Source organism: Nomascus leucogenys, chromosome 6, assembly GCF_006542625.1.
Source record: "Nomascus leucogenys isolate Asia chromosome 6, Asia_NLE_v1, whole genome shotgun sequence".
NCBI classification, from domain to species: domain Eukaryota; kingdom Metazoa; phylum Chordata; class Mammalia; order Primates; family Hylobatidae; genus Nomascus; species Nomascus leucogenys.
The window spans coordinates 41,854,632-41,867,547 of NC_044386.1; positions in this window are offsets into that span (position 1 = coordinate 41,854,632).

Here is a 12,916-nt window from a genome sequence, read left to right on the forward strand (position 1 = left end):
GTTTCTTTAAAACTAAACATGTGCTTACCATAAACTCAGCAACTGCAAAGGTTTGGGCATCTATCCAAAAGAAATGGAAACATGTTCAATGGAAAACTTACACAAATGTCAATAGCTGTTTCATTGGTAATGGCCAAAAATGAAACAATCCAAATGAACTTCAAGAGGTGGTAAGTAAAGTCAACTGTAGCACATCCATACCATGGAATCCTCCTCAGCAATAAAAAGTGATGAATTACTGATACATGCAACAACTTGGATGTATCTTTTTTCTTTCTTTCTTTTTCTTTTCTTTTTTTTTTTTTTTTTTTTTTTTTGAGACAGAGTCTTGCTCTGTGGCCAGGCTGGAGTGCAGTGGCATGATTTCGGCTTACTGCAACCTCCGCCTCCCGGGTTCAAGCAATTCTCCTGTCTCAGCCTCCCGAGTAGCTGGGAATACAGGCATGCACCACTGTGCCCAGCTAATTTTTGTATTTTTAGTAGAGATGGGGTTTCACCATGTTGGCCAAGATGGTCTCGATCTCTTGACCTCATGATCCACCCGCCTCGGCTTCCCAAAGTGCTGAGATTATAGGCGTGAGCAATCACGCCAGGCCGGATGTATCTGAAGAAAATTATCTTAAGTGAAAAAAGCCAGTTTCAAAATTTACATGCTGTAAATTTCCATTTACATATCATTCTTGAAATGACAATATAATAGAATACAAAGCACAATTGTTGGCCTTAGCAATAGGAAGTGAGGTGTTTTAGTTGCAAAAGGAAAGCAGCAGGGAATTTTGCGTTAAGACTGTTCTGTATCTTAATGTGAAGATATCACGATTGCAAGACATTACCATTGGGAGAAACTGGGTCAAGTGTATATGAAACCTCTGCATTATTTCTTACATCTACATGTGAATCTACAACTATCTCACAATTAAAAGTGATAAATGTTATCAATAGAGGAAAAGGAAAAATAAAAGGAAACTAATTTGATGGAGAAGATGGTCAGGGAGAATCTTACTCTAAATGCAATATGAAACCATGATATTTTTCAACCAAGGGAGTGACCTCTTCTTGCATTTGTTTTATGAAAGAGCTTGGATTTAATTATTCTCCCGTCCATTATTATTTTCTTCTGCAATTCAGAAGATTATTTTCCTTGACAAAGAATCTAAGAGCTATCTAGTAAACAAGGATTTTTAACTTTTCTTAAATCATTCCCTATTTTCCTTATTGTTCTGACTGCCAAAATAGATTTTAAATTCTGGAACTGTAGGATTTTTAATTAATCTTTGTTGTTTCTGAGGTCCCTCAGGATCCTAGTCAAGACTAGATCTGACTCTCTATATGTTAAGAGAGTGTGCTCCATTCTACTAAGAGGAAGTCTTGTTTGATCTAATTTCAAATCCCATCACCTTTGCATCTTTGTTACATAATGTAACCTAGTCAAGGGAATGTCATGCCACGCCATAACCTTTGCTCTATTCCTTTTTAGAAGCAAAAATCCCACCCATATTTAAGGGAAGGAACCATACTGGGTGTGACACCAGGGGCTGAGACTATGAAAGCTATCTTAGAATCCTTCCCATCATACCTCCTAATGTCTCCATCACTGACTCTGCCCCACCTATTTAGGCCTCCCTTTTGTCCTCCAGGCATGCCTCTGTGTTAGGGCCTCTACCTGTTGTTTCCTCTGGTTTGAATATTCTACCTCTAGATATTCACAAAAATCAGTCTCATATTTCTTTCTGTCTTTTCTCAAATGTAACTATAACAAACAGGCCTTCCACCCTGATCATCCTATTTAAAGTAGCATTTCCAACAATATTCCCCTACATTCCTGTCTTCAAGCACCTAACTCTACCTAGCTTATTATAGTGTGTTTGTTGTCTGTCTGCCCTCATTAAAATGAAAATTTCATGAGGCAAGGACTTGTTCTCTTGTTATTCATTCTAGCACTTTTAATGGTGTTTTGTGCATAATGGGTCTTAAATATTTGTGGAATAAATAAATAAATATATTTGATAATTATAGCCAGTATGGTTACATAATGTAAGTAATGTAGTGTCTGGAAAGACTTTTTAAAACCAAAAGATTTTGTCTGAAAGAACACAATATTTGAGCTCACAAGCTTTTGATTCTATAGCATGTAGAACTGCTCCCTAACCTCATAGCTTTGTGGCTCTGCACAAATAATTCTATCTTGTTATGCCTCAATCCCTTTAATCTGTGTAGTACTAAAATAATACTGTCTTATCTTTGGGTTTATAAAGAACTCTGCAGTAACACATATAAAATATTTATTAAAGTATTTTATAAATAGGAAACTATAAGTACTTACAAATGTAATTGCTCATGGTAGGTTATACAAACCCGATTCATTAGGTAATTGCCAACTCTTACCTCTATTTTATATTGTTTAAGCCCTACTGTTTCAATGATTTCTTCCTGCATAATAAATTACCTAAGATATAACAGTTAAAAATAACAAATTTACTCATGATTCTGTGGGCCAGGAATTCAGGCAGGGCTAAGTGGGGATGGCTCCTCTGCTTCACAGGGTACTGGCTCAGGCAGCTCAGCTGGAATTAAAGGATTTAACATGGCCTCTCTCACACCTTGAGAACCTCGTCTTGGTGGCTCAATGGCTACGTGTTTTCTAAGATGACTGGATCTCTCTCCTTTCATGGAGTCTCATGGACTCAGTCACATGGGGTGTCATTTCTCTTAATGTGACTTCTCTCTCTCCATAGTGTTTCTCCCCCCAGGGCACCTCTTCAGCCAGGCTATCCAACTTTTCATGGCAGCTGGCTTTCTAGGGTATGGAAACGAGAAGCCAAGATCTTTCTTGATGCTTAGGCCCAGACGTGGCACAGAATCACTTGGTAACAAGCCAGACCAGTTTCTAAAGGAAGGAAATAAACTCTAGTTCTTTAGAGAACAAGTGGCAGGAGTGTACAGAGATGGAACTATTGGCAGCCATTCAGCAGATAATCCACCAAAAAAACCTAAGAAAATGTTCCTTGTTAGACCAAAAGTTGGAATATGGAAATAAAGTGAGAACTATATTTTCCAAACCCCACCCTTATAATATCTAACCTAAAATGAAAAGAGATCAACAAACTAAAGCATATACACATGTACACACATACACACACCCACACACACCCACACACATATTAACAACAAAAAGGATCAAAAGTTTGACATCCTAGATTGGAGAAAAATAACCCTACACAACTCAGTCAAGTAATAATTCAGAAGAAAGACAGCCACTGGAAAATGCTAGAGTATGCCAAGGATTGGTGATTGAGAATAATTTGATAATACCTTATAAAATGAAGAAATTGAAATTGGAAACATATTGAAATTGGAAACATAATTTCAAAAGTACAGTTGGCTGTCCTATATGTAAATTACATAAAAATTTAATTTTTTAGTACTTGTTTTTCTAGCTCTGATGTGGAAATAAGAATATATATCTACCTTGCAGGAGATTATTTTTTTCAGTTATAAAAATTATAAAACAGCAAAAGTAAATATTTTTAAAAAGCTAAATCACTATGGATATCAGAGTAATTAAATTCAACATTCATTCTATGCAGTGTATAAGGGCAAATCCAATCCAAAAAATAAAAAGAAATGAGACTTGCTGAGACTTGTTGAAAATAAGAGATCCTTCTTCCTCTAAACTTTTCTTAAAGCATTTACTTTAGAAAACTTGTGAGTTCCTAAACATTTCTGTTTCCCTGAAATGTACACAAATGTTTTTTAAAAGCTAAATAAGCATTTTGCCAAGCTTGCAACCCAGGAATGTCTTTTTGAGGACTTAGGAATCATCTCTTTGAAATGCAATCATCAAGGAAGATAGGACTTTCTATGAAAGTGTATCTGTGAAAGGGTAGGAGGCTAACTTTGGCTGATACTGGATTCCGAGTTGCAAAGCCTGATGTGGACTGAATTGTATCTTCCTAAATTCAATATGTTGTAGCTCATTACACTAATGGGACTGTATCTAGAAATAGTGTCTTTAGGAGATAATTAAGGGTAAATAGGTCATAAGGATGGAGACCTATCCAATAGGATTATGGTCTTAGAAGAAGAGGAAGAAAGATCAAAATCTTTCTTTTGCTCTTTCTCTGCCATATGAGGACTTCTGGGTATCTGCAAGCCAGAAAGAGGGTTCTTACCAGGAACCAAAGAGGTCAGCACCTTGATCTTGGACATCCCACCTCCAGAACTGTGAGAAAATAAATTCCTGTTGTTTAAGGAACCTAGTATTTGGTATTTTGTTACGGCAGCCTGCTCCGACTAATGTACTACCTCTTGTCATAAAGATACTTATTTTTATTTTAGATAAAGCCAATTAGCTAACACAGGTGGTCACCCCAATTATAAGGTGATTTTAAGGCGAATTGTATGTGATAAATGGTGACATCAAGTCCTCTTACTTGAGGACTATTAATTGTTTATCCTGAGAATATGTGTGTAATGGGTTGTATCTGCTTGTCTATTTAAAAAGGTGAAATTTCTTTTTGACTTGGTAATCTCTTAGCAGATTGCCTGTAATGCTCATCGCATTGTGGTTTAATGTGTACTCAATAATAAAACTGTTTTCTTCCTTTGTGGAAAGGTTTTCTGGGTTGTGAGGAGATTTATTATCATTATTATTATTATTATTATTATTATTATTATTATTATTTCAGAGACAAGGTCCCACTCTGTTGCCTAAACTGGAGTGCAATGGTGTGATCATAGTTCACTGCCCCCTCGAACTCCTGGACTCAAGCAATTCTCCTGCTTCAGCCTCCGAAGTACCTAGGACTATAGGCGTGTGCCATCATGCCTGGCTAATTTTTAAATTTATTTTTATTTTTTTATACAGATGGGGTTTGCCACTTTATTTTCCCAAGAAGATATAGCTCATGAAATACACAGATTGATCCGAAAAATAAAATAATGTACCAAATAGTTTTAAGTTAGTTTTGGTTAACGAGAAATGCAACCGACTCACTTCATGGGCAACTAAACTATTGGAAGAGAGGCAGAGATTTAGAAAATTGAACAATGGTATGGACATAGAGAATTCCAAATTCTTTTGTTTTCACCACATAGATGTTTGTGCTTAGTTTTATAAGTACTCTTTTATCTTATTGGTAAAATGAGGATAGATTGGTCTGGTGGCTTGTTGGTAATATCCATGTTTATACGTATTTCATTGATAATACACTTCATTAAATTAGTTTCAAATTGGAGATGCCACATAAGAATTAACTGCTGGATTATGAGAAGAAGAAAGAAGGAAGAGAAGTAGAAGGGGAGGAGAAGAAGAAGAAAAAGAAAAAAAGACTAACTTTTTATTTGGGACATGTGCTTTTTATATGGGACACGTGCTCTTGGGTTTCCCACAGTTTTCACCATTAGTTGGTTTGTTCATCTGCTTATGTTTTCTGTACACGTGTATGCAAGATAGAGGTCACTGAACAAACCACTTAAAATAGGTGGGTATGACAAGAGCAAGAAATAACTATCTAAATAGTACTTTTCTGCTATCCTTTTGAGGAAAAGTAACATTTATATGTATACATGGGTAAGGGAAGCCATGAAATGTTTCCAAGATGTGCTCCAACAAGGCATCCTTCCTTTGTTTCTTGACAGGCAGCCATTAGTGGTGTAAAGAAAACATGCCTTCACCACCGGTGCCTTAATTGGCCAGGATTTCAACATAGAACAAACTATATGCATTTGTAAAGTCAGCTATTGACTGATTGAAAAATCTTACTAGAAGTGAATTTTAAAATACCACCAAAGCTATTTGGTTAAGTGTACCTTTACTAACTAGATTTCAGTTTTTAATCTTGGTTATAATGATTTGTTTTTAATACAGACTTAAAATTTCTATTCTTTAAACATCTGATTTACTATCATTTTGTGGAAAATAATTGCCTCTTTTTTTGGTTGAAGGCTTCAAAATGCATATAGTTTTTAAAACAGATGAAAGGTCAAACCTGTAATGAAAATTAGTTTTATATCCAGTATACCAAACTATGGCAGTTATGTGGGCTTTCATGTTGTAGGTTTAATGAACATATGATATTTTTATCTGATCTATGGATAGTATATAAACTATATCGGCCAGGCACGGTGGCTCACGCCTGTAATCCCAGCGCTTTGGGAGGCCGAGGTGGGCAGAACACGAGGTCAGGAGATCAAGACCATGGTGAAACCCCGTCTCTACTAAAAATACAAAAAATTAGCTGGGCGTGGTGGCGGGCGCCTGTAGTCCCAGCTACTTGGGAGGCTGAGGCAGGAGAATGGTGTGAACCTGGGAGGCGGAGCTTGCAGTAAGCTGAGATCAGCCACTGCACTCCAGCCTGGGAGACAGAGCAAGACTGCCTCAAAAAAAAAACCAAACTATAAGTATACCATATGTTTGTTTTATATCAGAAAATTGCCACAAATCAACTTTAAAAAAAGGAAACTTAGAGTATCTTCTTAACCTAAAATAACATTAAATGGTATCATTAGTTTTGAAATGATTTATAATTAGTTTTTCTTTCAAATAATAATAAATGAAACTTACCAAGTACGAGGTTCATCACTTTTTAAAAGCTTCCTTCATGAAATAAATTAATATTGTCAATAATAAGAAATAAAACAAATGTCTAAATCAGCTAAAAATAAATCTTTTTAAAAGAGAAAATGTCACAAAAATATAAAATGATCAAGATCTAATTTTTAGATTGTGATGGATATTGGAGGACTAATTGCTTGTATGTTGAATACCCTGTCAAGGCAAAATTAAAATGAACTGAAATTAACGTGCTTGAAAATTGCTTATGTCATACATTCAGCCATTCAAATTTCAGACATTATGTCTCCAGCAATTCTCCTGCTAAATCCATTGCCCTCACATTCTTTATACATATTCCATTTCCAGTCTTTTGCCTGAATGGCTTGCTGAAAACTATTTTTAGCCTTGGACTATTGGCAGCCACCTAACTAATTCCAAGACTATGTAACAAAGAAAAATGAGGAGAGACGGAGGACATAGCATGGCTGCTTCAAGCCCAGACCATTTCATCAGGCCTCCTGTCATGATTTTTAAATAATTTAATTGTTTTATTATTTTTTACAGCATGAGGCAATATCTGAGGGTGACACTTTAATTTTGGGGGATTAGCGTCTTTAAGAAATGTTAAGTCATCACAAAGTTTAATGAATCAAATTATTGTAGTTAGTCTTAATCTAACAAACAATAGCATATAGAATGATGTATTGTGTTTCAAAATGTATTCTCTCCTTTATTTCACATTTAAAATTTTGCAAACTAAGAATGTAACTGATTGGTTATAGAAATTACAGTCAGTCTTCTCCATGGGGCATCCGAATGCCTAAAATCTTAATTCTAGTACTCGAACTATCCAACATGGATTACAAATAAAACCATGTGCATGGCACAAGCAGCTGCATATTTAAAATGAATTCTAATTTATAAGATTGGAATTTTTTCTGTGTCTCATTGACTTATAACTATTTTGATTTGAAAAGTAACCACAACTTGGAGAAGAGGAAAATAGCAGATATAGATATATTAGCAGATAAAGCAGATAAAGATACTAGTAGATAAGATACAATTTATTATAAAATCTCAGACTCAAGATTTTATAATATATCTCACTGAGATTTTGAGTTCAAAACTTATAGCATGCATTTTAGCAACACACAGCACTTTACCACCTACTGAAAAAGTTTGAGTTTAAAGACTTAGGAATTTAGAAACATTAAATATTTCTATGGACAATATGAATTTATATTTAATTATTTAAAATCATACAAATTTTTATTTTCAATTTTTATTTTACATATTTATCTTCCAAAACCAAGAGATTCGTGATTTAAGATTTCCTATAAAGAAATCTAACAGAAGCTATTATCCTCAGCTTTACTGCTTTTGTGACACTGGGGAAAGTGTAGCTGTTTCTTGCCTTGAAATAATGCTGCTACTTAACCCTGGATTTACTTGAAGAATTGAGAAAGCAAGTAGGAAATTAAAGAAACCAACAAAAAATATTAAATCTAGAAAATATTTTGTACTTTAATGACATTAGTACTAATAGGCCTCCTTCAGGCACTGTTTCTAAATTTGTTTGAATCTTTGTTATAATACTTCATTTCCTGAAAGCACGGCCCACTTTGGAGCAGTGTTCTTAACTGGTCTTATTCTATTTATGCTGTTACTTCACAATGGTGTTAATCTGGTAGCTGCATATTTTCTTAGAACTATTATTGCAGGCTTTATGGATTTTAAGGACTATGCTGCTTTAAAGACAATAATTTTATAAGTTCCAAACATGTTGGGTAGCACCAGCATTCAAAAATTTCTCAGGCATGTGAAGTTTATTTTTTAACGAAGAATAAACCCAGGCACAGCCAAGTGTAAGATACTGGAAATAACCATTTCCAAAGTACATCAGAGAAATTTAAAAGGTCACAGAACTCCTTATAACATTAATATTTGACATTTGAATTATTTTCCAGTTTAGCAAGCTGGATAAAGAGCTTCATCTTCAGATGAACTGAAACAACTAAAAATACAAAAACTTTGTCTTCAGTTCAGTCAAGATAAATTGCTGAGAATGCAACTGTGTGCAAGGCCAAAGGTTTATAGCACTAAAAGAGGAACTGTTGACAATCATTTTAAATATTTGAACAAAATCATGGTCCTGTTCTTTAGAAAGAAACCCAAAGTTTTAAAACCCAAAGTTTTCAACAGTTATTTTAAAGGAGTGCCTGCAGGCAATGTTCAATAGAAGTTAGCATCACCATCATCATCATCTTCATTATCAATCATAATGGTGAATAGTTGGTAGCTCAATACAAGCAAAACATACATTCCTCTCTTCAAGGTCACTACCCATATCACTCTCCAGAGTTCTCTCTCTCAAGGAGAATGAGATTTGCCATCAGAAAGCCTTCTTAGGTTACAACTATGACTCTGCTACTTATTACAATAAAAACTGGGCATGTTTCTTAACTTTGGTGAATATATAACTGTTCTATAAAATGAGGCCAAAAACTTGTACATCACAGCTTAAGATAACAATGTAGTCTCTAACACAGAGTAGGTGCTTCCTTTATGTGCATTAGTGTTTTCTCTTCTCTGAAACATGTATTAAATTGAAACACTTTTCAATGCATCCACTCTGTGGAGGAGAATTCTAGTAGTACTACAAAATCCATTCTCCGCTTTGTCCTTGGTAACAGAATTTCTGAATGTTAACTGGGCAAATTTCTTCCCTAGATATACTCAATGTCTCAGATGTCCTTCCAGCTGAGTGTGGCCATGTTAGTTCTAATGAATATAAAAATAGAAATGCAATGTTCTACTTCCTAAGAGTAAGCTAGATCAGTACTTGACCTACTCCTGTGGCAGGCCAGGTCTCAGTAATGCAGGCCTCCATAACAAGAGTTTAAGCACTAACTGAGGGGGTTAAGTTACATATTAAAAGCTGAAAGAGCCAGTGCCTTGATACAAAGGCTGGAATGTAAAAAACCCGCCAAGAGTTTTGCCTACGCCTTTCCTGGGCATTAAACCAAGACAAAACAACAAAGAAATTCTTAACAGGACCCATTTAGTATTAAACAAGCATTATTGGGGGTCTGAAGAACTCTCTAAACCTACATGAATTAGCAGGAGACAAGGTAAGGGTAATCACCCCGGAACCTGGACCTATTTAGTTTAAGTAAATTTACTGAGGCTCTGGAGGAAGGTCTGCAAGACTCAGACCTTAGTTATAGATTCAAAGAAGTTAATCGTTTATGTCTTTAGATGAATGCATGCTTAAATGTAGACATATAGCTTAGAAGGTATATAAGCTCTGGAAAACTTGTAATTTTTAGTTCATCTGGTGATAATTTCCAGGCCTTCTCCCTGTAACCGGTTACAGAAATTAAAAAAAAAAAAATTGTCGGCTGGGTACGGTGGCTCACATGTGTAAGCCCAGCAGTTTGGGAGGCCGAGGCAGGTGGATCACAAGGTCAGGAGATCGAGACCATCCTGGCTAACACAGTGAAACTCCGTCTCTACGAAAAATACAAAAAATTAGCCAGGCTACTCTGGAGGCTGAGGCAGGAGAATGGCCTGAACCTGGGAGGCGGAGCTTGCAGTGAGCGGAGATCGCGCCGCTGCACTCTAGCCTGGGCAATAGAGCGAAACTCTGTCTCAAAAAAAAAAAAAAAAAAAAAAAATTCTCTTCCTCCCCAGTTTATCTGCATCTTTTTATTGGGCCACAAGAAATAGCAGCCTGACCCTCAGTTTGGTCTGGGAAGACTCCTTCTCTTTCCTGATTCTTATGGACATAATAGGTGGAGGAACAGCAGCCATTTTGGATCATGTAAAAGAGGGACAAACCCTAGAAATGGATTGGTTAGAAAGCTGAAAAGCCTGTGTATTTTTAGTGACACATGGCTCAAACTTAGGTGTGGTGTCTGACCCCCACATCTGAGACTGTTAAGTTATTTGGATAAAATCTTATGCATTTAAGCCACTTTTGATTTCAGTTTTCTTTCCCAAGTAGCAAAATTAAATCCTGACTAAAATCTGTCCCAAATTATCTTTGGGAATACGAGCAGAGTCAAGATGTTATTCATATATTCTTCTAGTTTAAATATTTTTTGATAGCACTTTTGCTAGGGTCACTTTTTACGTAAAGGTCTCAGAAATACTTAAATTATATTTATGGTATACATACAAACAAATTCTATAAGAGCCAGATAAATAGGCATGAAGTTAAAAACAATGGCATTTAAAAACAGGAATCCACTACCTTTCACTGAGCTTTAATTTAAGTTCTGTACATTCCAAAAGGGGCACTGAAAAAAGTGATTAGTGTCTGACCATTTGTTCTGTTTACTGTTGCTGTTTTGACACCATGCCAACACAACTTAGTGGCTTAAATCAGGAATTAAGGCTTTTTTACTCTCCAGAATTTTGTGGATTAAGAATTTGGACAGGGTACAAGGGGAACTGCTAGACTGTGCTCTATGGTGTCTGGGGCCTCACTTGAGAAGAGCTGAAAGGTGGGGTGACTCAAGAGTTGGGGGTAGAATTATCTGGAGGTTTTATCCTTACAGGTCTGTAGCCAGCATGTAAAGAGTTGAAGCCTAGCATTTTCAGCTACACTCTTACAGTCTTCTCTGTTTGATTTGGCTTCATCACAGCATGGTGGCCTTAAGGTACTCAAGCATCTTAGAGAGTGGTACAAGGCTCCAAGTGCAAGTGTTTCAACAAACAAGATAGAAGCTGCATCACCTTTCATAACTCATTCCTCACTGCTACTGTACTCTACTCGTTAAAGCAGTTCTAGGGGAAGAACTGTCAGAAAATAGAGAGGGCAGGAATATTTTCAAATAGCCACACCTTTGTGTATGGAAGGAAACATAAGCACATGAAAATTTTGTCATGACCAGGTGTGCTGGTGCCAATGACACTGTAAGAGACAGTGTGAGGAATTAACATAGCTTATATCAGTTAGGCAAATTCCTGAATGCTGTCATGGCCCTTTCAGACTAATGGTATAAAAAGCACGGAACCCAGACGTATTAGTCTGTTTTCACACTGCTATAAAGAACTACCTGACACTGGGTAATTTACAAACAAAAGAGGTTTAATTGACACAGTCCCTCATGGCTGGAGAAGCCTCAGGAAACTTACAATCATGGCAGAAGGCGAAAGGAAGCAAGGCATATCTTACGTGATGGCAGGAGAGGCAGAGAGAAATTGAAGTGGAGAAGTGTCACACTTTAAAAACATCAGCTCTTGTGAGAACTCACTGTCATGAGAACGGCATGGGGAAAACTGCCCCCCATGATCCAGTCACCTCCTACCAGGTTCCAGGGATTACAATTCGAGATGAGATTTAGGTGGGGACACAGAGCCAAACCATTTCACCAGAGGGCTGAGTAACTCTAATCTGGCAGGGTGATTATCCTACACAGGTTGCAATGGCCTCTGAAATTTGGATGCACTTTGTGAGAGACCAGTGTCTGGGTAACTAGAAACTAGGTAAATGTTGGAGACCTGCTTCCATTCATTTCTGTCGTTGTCTGGTTCATTTCCTTTGCATTGCTTGTTGATCTGTATTAAACAAAAATGAAAGCAAACCTTGTATCTGAGTCTCCATTTTTAACAATCCTCACACTTACAGTTCAGTGTCTTAGTCTGGTTTTAAATAACAAGAACCTTTTGTACTTGAAAGTATAAAACTTGATAGCAGCAACATTATTGATATTTAGAGCTCAGTACCTTGTCTAATTATAAGCAGACAGAAACAAGTGTCAAGATATTCTTGCTTATCAGGTCACAGGTGATTTCTTCCTCTAAGAATTCATAAACTGATAGACTAATATTGGAGAAAGAAATGCAATTTAATTGCTGAAAGTCTCTCTCAGTTTACTGGTCTTGTAATAGAGGGAAAATTCTAAGCAACTTGGGGAGCTTTGGTGAGAATTAAAATAGATGGATGTGAATAGCTCCTGGCACGGAGCAGGCACTAATAACTGCTGGCTTCATTCATTACAGATAATGAACCAGTAACACAAGTCTGAATTGACACCTCCCTCACATGACTAATTTACTTTATTTTCTTCCTGCCCCACATCAGAGTATGAACATTATATATATATATTTTTTTTTTCTTGTAGGAATCATTTGTAATGGTGGTAGTAGAACTAGGGGATTAAGACATCCAGATTCTGATGTGCAAGTTCCATTTCTCTGTACTGATAATCTAACATTATGCTGTTACGTAGAGAGGCATTCTTCAATTTAAATACACCTAGAAAAGGTGCATGGAAAAAAAGCTATATGCAGGCATCAAAACTCAAAATTATAGCAGAGTCACAGAATGAACATTTTAAAGCCTTGTCTCAA